We start from the raw sequence: 5,483 nt of genomic DNA on the forward strand, positions 1-5,483 counted from the left end.
CAGCTCTACGACTTAAAGCATCAGCTACCACATTAGCCTTGCTTGGGTGATACTCGATCGAACAGTCATAATCCTTAAGCAACTCAATCCATCTCCTTTGCCTAAGGTTCAGCTCCTTCTGAGCCAACAAATACTTAAGACTCTTATGGTCAGTGTATATAATACACCTTTCTCCGTACAAGTAATATCTCCAAATCTTAAGTGCAAATATCATTGCTGCCACTCTAAATCATGAGTCAAATAGTTTCCCTCATGAGGCTTAAGCTATTGTGATGCATATGCAACCATCTTACCCTCTTGCATTAACACGCAGCCCAAACCTACGTGTGATGCGTCACTGTACACAGTAAAATCATTCCCAGACTCCGGCTAAATTAACACAGGTGCTTCAGTCAGAACTTTCTTCAACTTCTCAAAAGCTTCCTGCTGCTTCTCAGTCCATACAAACGGTACTCCTTTCCTTATGAGTTTTGTCAGAGGTGTTGCCATCACAGAAAAACCTTCCATAAACCTTCTGTAGTATCCTGCCAGTCCTAGAAAACTCCGTATTTCTGACACTGACCTAGGCGACTTCCACTCCAAAATCGCTTCAATTTTCCGAGGGTCCACCTTAATCCCCTCAGCAGAGACCACATGTCCTAAGAAGGTTACCTCCCTCAACCAAAATTCACACTTGCTGAACTTCGCAAAGAGTTCCTTCTCCCTTAATACTTACAGCACTATACGGAGATACTCATCATGTTTCATTTCAGTTTCAGAATATACCAGGATATCGTCAATAAAGACGACTATGAACTGATCCAAAAATGGTTGGAACACACGATTCATTAGATCCATAAACGTTGCAGGAGCATTCGTTAGTCCAAATAGCATAACCAGAAACTCGTAATAACCATACCGAGTCCTGAATGTCGTCTGTTGGATATCTGCCTCCTTGACCCTTAACTAATGATATCCAGATCGAAGGTCAATCTTGGAAAATATAGAAGCTCCTCTAAGCTGGTCGAATAGATCGTCAATCCTTGGCAGTGGATACTTATTCTTAATCGTCAGTTTGTTCAACTGGCGATAATCAATGCACATCTGTATCGTACCATCCTTCTTTTTCACGAATAGCACTGGTGCTCCCCATGGAGACACGCTTGGCCTAATAAAGCCCCTATCCAACAACTCTTGAATTTGAGCATTTAACTCTACTAACTCCTTCGGTGCCATCCTATACGGTGCGATAGACACAGGCGCCATTCTAGGCAACAAGTCTATTCCAAACTCAACTTCTCGATTCGGAGGTAATCTTGGAAACTCCTCCGGAAAAACATCTTGGAACTCCTTTACGGTCCTAACCTTATCCACTGTCAGCCCTCCTCTTCCGACTCACTTACAAATACCAATTAGGCCTCACAACCTTTCCGAATCCACTTTTCAGCTCTTAATGCCGACACCACATTGGACAAATAATCCCTTCTCTCACCTATCACCATAACCTCCTCATCCTTTGTAGTTCTTAACACCATTCGTTTAGCAGCACAATCCAGAGTCACCTTATGCTTAACAAGCCAATCCATTCCCAGAATGAGGTCAAACTCTCCGAACAGTAACTCCATCAGATCTCCAGGAAAAACTTTGCCTTGAGTTTCTAAGGGTACATTCCTATACAGTTTGTCTACCTTAACTGAGTGACCCAAGGGACTTAGTACAGATACCCCACTCACAACCTCCTCAGAGTAGTCCAAGTCGTCCATAATCCGTTCTGTGGCCTCCAATCAATATTCTGCCACATTCGGGGCTATACCAAACACGCCCTTAAAGACCTCCGTTCCGTTAGTCCCGAAGTCATTCAGAAATAGATCCCTAAATTTTGTTGCCCGAACTTGCTCCGGCAACCCTTTCCAGAACATGAAGCATTGCCTATGATAGGGCATCATCCTCGGCACCGCGGTCATGAGACTCTACCTCTGTTGCCAGTGGTACCGGTGCATCCACCGCCGGCATATGTCTCGAAGACGAAGATCTCGCTCGAGCACTTCTTCGGCCCCATCCACGGCCTCTTGTACTCATATCGTATTATCTTGATTACGAATTTTTATGCATCAATTAATATTCCAGTATTTATTACAGATGTTTTATGAATCGACGAAGAGTTCGAGTTTGTTTTCGCAGAATCGAAGTCTAGCTACAGTTTTAATCTCTTATCAGATTTTCCTATGGTTTCAGTATCATCCTATCTAAAGTGTCCTAGTAGGGTTTCAGTACAGACAGATAATTCAGGAAAATATTCAAAAAAGTTCAGAGTAATACTTACAGACTTGAGCCGGAGATTCGGAATGCCACCTTCTAAAGATCTAAATTTTGAAAATCGAGTTTTTTGCATTCTTTATAAAATTTTTGCTTTCGAAAATCTTTGTTTTTGTAAACCCATTCCACAGCCGAGTTGTTGCAACCTAGGCTCTGATACCACTAAATGTAGCACCCCAAACCGGGCCAGAAGTTACGACCGGATTCGGCATGCCACATCAAAAACGTTAAAAAAAATTTTCCATTCTAAGTCCAGAAAATCGTACTTGATGTTCAAAAGATTAATTCATTAAGGATTAAAGTGAATGGAAGCTGTGCACTAGGTAGGAAACCGGAAAGAGGTGGTGAGTCCATCGGATCGCTAAGTACCAAGCTCCTTCGGATCCAATCCTAGACATGCATACCGCCATTGCCACACCTTAACGTCATGGATATTTCTAGGAAACCGATTTGATTAAGTCATTTTAGGAAAAGTGATTAATTTTGAAAAATACTTTCATTGCGGAAGCTTTGCTTGTTGTCGAGTTATTTTGAAATCAATTGTTGTTTTTGAAAACGCGCCTAAAGCTATCCAATTTCAACAGCTTAAAATAAGTAATACCTATCTTAGTAATACATATTAAAACCATCAAAAATAATTAAGCGGCCTTATTACATTTAAAACCCAAAACTTCAAACGTAAATAATAGGATGTCCAGTTCACGGAAGAAAATCAAACTTTGAATGGTGGCCACTCCAATTCCCTCACGACTCCAAGCCCACTATGGTTGGGGATTTCCTCGTGGATGAAAATAAAAGGGTGAGTTTGGGAAACTCGAGTGCAAGGAAAACCCATTCAAAGCCCAAGTCACTCAAGCCTATTGGGCCTAAGCCCATTCAGTAATAGTGGTATTGGGCCGAGCCCTTTTCAGATTACAATAAACGGGCCTTAGCCCCTTATTCAGATAATGAGATGGCCCATAGGCCCATTTCAAAATACATGCAACATCAAGTAAACATATGCAAGCCCATTTGGGAGACTACTCAACCCACCAACCACTACACTCCACCCGTACCAGCCATACACTCCATGTGGGATAGCTCAACCCACCCAAATTTAACACTCCACATTCAAGATTGCTCTCAGCTTATCAAAGAACGAGGCAAAGCAAAGCCTCCGATGCGTGGACAAGCCACTTTCAGTACTTCCTCCGTCAATATCCCAGTCCCATGCATCGATAATAGCAACATGGCATGCAGTAAATAACCACACTCAAACATGCATTTAGGTCAATTTAACCTAGGGGTATTTGGTAATTTATCTCCTAGGGGTAAACCGTAAATTTTCCACTTTTAAAGGTATTTCAGTAATTTATCTATTTTAGGGTTTTTCATGCATATTCCTACTTTTCACGTACTAACAGAATCACGCATCGAGGGTTCTTATGAATTGGGCCGTTGGCCCATCATTCCAATTTTGGCCCATTAAGCCCAAAAATATCGAGGGCACGTAAATCATGCACTTTACGGTCAAATTTTGCAGCTTACCAAAAACATTAATCGATTTATCTCACGAGCATTCGACACTCAGAAATCTACAAAATACCGGTTTTCGGCATTTCGGCTTTTCGACTTTTGTCGATCCAGACTAAGAAAGAGGGTGTTAGTTACACACCTGTTTGCGACGATATGCTGACGAGATCCACACACGAACCGCCTACAATTGGATTACTAACACGTTAATCTAACTATTCAAATACAAACTACGTATTAACCCCTTACAATATTCGGCCAACCACACCTACAGATCATAGTAAGCTTATAAGAAATCAATAAGCAACTCATTAACAAATTTTTGTCAACGTTTACCACATAATCATAATTTCACTGCAAGTTGTCTTCCTGAGCAACAGTCACTAAATTATTTATAACTGGAGCTACGAAACTCCAAATCAAGTTCTGTTAATTTTCCCTGAAAATAGACTCATATATCTTCTATCAATAAAATTTTCAGAATTTTTTATTTAGCCAATCAATACCAGATTTTTCTCAAAGTTTCCCATGTTTCACTGTTTGACTAATCTGACCACTCTTCATTACGAATCAAATTTCTCATTGTACAGAATTCAAAATATGTTCTTGTTTATTTCATTAGAAACTAGACTCAATAAGCTTTAATTACATAATTTATTTAGCTTCTAATTCATCTCCCACAATTTATGGTGATTTTCCAAAGTCACGTTACTGCTGCTGTCCCAAGCAGATTTATTACCAAATCACTCTTTCATACACCTATCTTGCATGCATGTTATTTAAACATGTATATCACCAATCAATCATCACATATCTATGATTTTTACTTAAGCATAATCTCCATTTCATCATTTTAAAGCACAACATGTTAGCCGATTTTTCCCTTTAGCATCTAAGGCACATGCATGCTCATTTGTTTGGCTCAACTTCACATATCTTCCATTTTTCATCAAAAGAACATGAAACAACAACCATTTCCTTCATTTTAATTCATGACCAAATGCTCACAACACAACTAAAATCAAAATATACTTCAAGAGTTAAGGTAGAATCAAGAAGAACTCATGAACCTCAAAATAGAAGCAAGGTACCAAGAACTTACCTTCAATTTTCCTCCTCCTAATGACCAAATACTCAAGAGCTTTCTCCTCTCCTTTCTCTTCTCTAACTTTCAGCTATGATGAACAAAGATGGACAAAACTTTGTTCTTTTCACCCATTTTTCTTTTAATAAAACTTCATATTTCATCCATTTAATTCTTTAATACAAAAGACATGGTATTCTTATCATGAAACATTTACCTAACCCATTATCATGAAAAATTTACCTAACCCATTATCATGAAACATTTACCTAACCTATTATCATGAAACATTTACCTAACCCATTACCATGGAACATTTACCTAACCTATTATCAATTTGTATCAATTTGTACCATAAATTATGGATATCAAGTGTACATTTTGTCTACAACAACATGATGGTTGGCCACTTCATGTAAAATGGGAGGTTTGTCATGCAAATCCTCCTATTTTGCACTCCTATTTATTTGGCCACTTCAATTTAGCCTATAGCATTTTCAAACATTTTCACATAGGTCCTATTTCATAATTTCACTCCCTTTTTTCTTATGGAACAAAAATTAACTAAAATTACCGGGTTCTATCTTAAGCT

At 39.1% G+C, this 5,483-nt stretch overlaps 1 long non-coding RNA gene across 1 annotated transcript; it reads right to left on the reverse strand.

Moving 5' to 3' along the window:
• Window positions 1–3,050: 3,050 nt before the first annotated feature.
• LOC128284081 (uncharacterized) lies at window positions 3,051–5,075 on the reverse strand. The gene is made up of 3 exons (XR_008274396.1): window positions 4,910–5,075; window positions 3,950–3,991; window positions 3,051–3,073 (listed from the first exon to the last, which is right to left on the reverse strand). It is a non-coding gene; the product is annotated as an uncharacterized LOC128284081 (long non-coding RNA).
• Window positions 5,076–5,483: the final 408 nt, after the last annotated feature.

The sequence above is a fragment of the Gossypium arboreum genome, chromosome 11 (assembly GCF_025698485.1).
Source record: "Gossypium arboreum isolate Shixiya-1 chromosome 11, ASM2569848v2, whole genome shotgun sequence".
Classification (NCBI taxonomy): Eukaryota; Viridiplantae; Streptophyta; class Magnoliopsida; order Malvales; family Malvaceae; genus Gossypium; species Gossypium arboreum.